Here is a 1,363-nt window from a genome sequence, read left to right as displayed (position 1 = left end):
ACAATGTTAAGTCTTCCTATCCAGGAGCACGGTATATTCTTTCATTTTGCAAGTCTTTTTGGGTTTCTTGTAGTAGTATTTTGTCGTTTTCTTTTTACATGTCTTTTGTTTTTCTGGTTACATTTATTCCTAGATATTTCATCCTTTGTAAGGATTTTGTAAATGCTATTGCTTTCCTAATGTCCTTTTCTGTGCTGTCATTGTTACTGTAGAGATATCCAAATGATTTTTGTATGTTGAACTTATACCTATCACTTTGCTAAATCTCCCAATGTGGTCTAGTAGCTTTTTTTACTGAGTCTTTGGGGTTTTCTATGTATAGGACCATATCATCTACAAATAGAGTTTTACTTCTTATTTGCCAATTTGGATGCCTTTGATTTCCCTATCTTTTTATTTTTAATGTTTTATTGTGAATTATGTGATAGTTTATATGGGAGAATATTAGCTTTACATTCATCCTATCATATATAATTTCATTGCCATGGTTACAATTCCCTCCATTCATCATCAACCAACCAAAGGGTACACCCTGCAAGCCTTCCCCTTGGTCTTCAGCATACAGCCCCTCTCCCTCTCTGGGTCTAGAGTCCCCAGTTACTGCATTTCTCCACATCATCGTCTCTGCCTCCAACTCTGGCGTCACTGTTTCTATGGGTAGGGTCCTGTACTCTGCTCTTCTCCCTTAATGGTCCCAAGGACCTCCGCTCCTGGATTGCAAAGCCAACCACTCCCCTTTTTTTGCTACAAAACATCTATCTTTACATTTCCAACCCTCACAGTAAGACCTGATAGCAACTATTCCCTATTGTACCACAAGAGTCCTATCCCCATCTCCTTTCATCAGCCCGGCCCAGACAGATTGGATAGTACTCAGTGCATATTCTACCTTCCTCCATGCCCTGTGGATCCAGGCTTCCTCTTGATAGCTTGTAAGCCAGTCACTTCTTACCCTTGTAACCCTCCCATTTTGGGTAGCCAATGTCTAAGTTGTCATCCCTGTGTATCGAGGGGGTGGGCATGATCCTTACTGAAAAGATATGTTCCCTCTTTTGAGCTACTGCATCTGTAGGTGTAGGTCAAATTCATCAAATTGTATCGGATTATTCTTTTTTTTTCCTCTTCTTTCTTTTTCTAGTTGAGTTCTGGTCATCCAGCCATTGATGCCAGGTCAACTGGGCATTACCTGCAAGTGTGGGTATTCTTGTGCATATGACCTCACTTCTTATCAGCTGGACTCTTCACTCTCCACTCTAATCCTCTGTGGCTATGTCACTAACTCTGGGCCCAGGAGTCCCCAGATCTTGCCATACTGCTGGCCAACCAGGTCTCATTCTGGGCTCACAGGAATTTATTGAATGTG

This window comes from Chrysochloris asiatica, unplaced genomic scaffold (assembly GCF_000296735.1).
Source record: "Chrysochloris asiatica unplaced genomic scaffold, ChrAsi1.0 scaffold00204, whole genome shotgun sequence".
Classification (NCBI taxonomy): domain Eukaryota; kingdom Metazoa; phylum Chordata; class Mammalia; order Afrosoricida; family Chrysochloridae; genus Chrysochloris; species Chrysochloris asiatica.
This window is presented reverse-complemented; position numbering follows the sequence as displayed.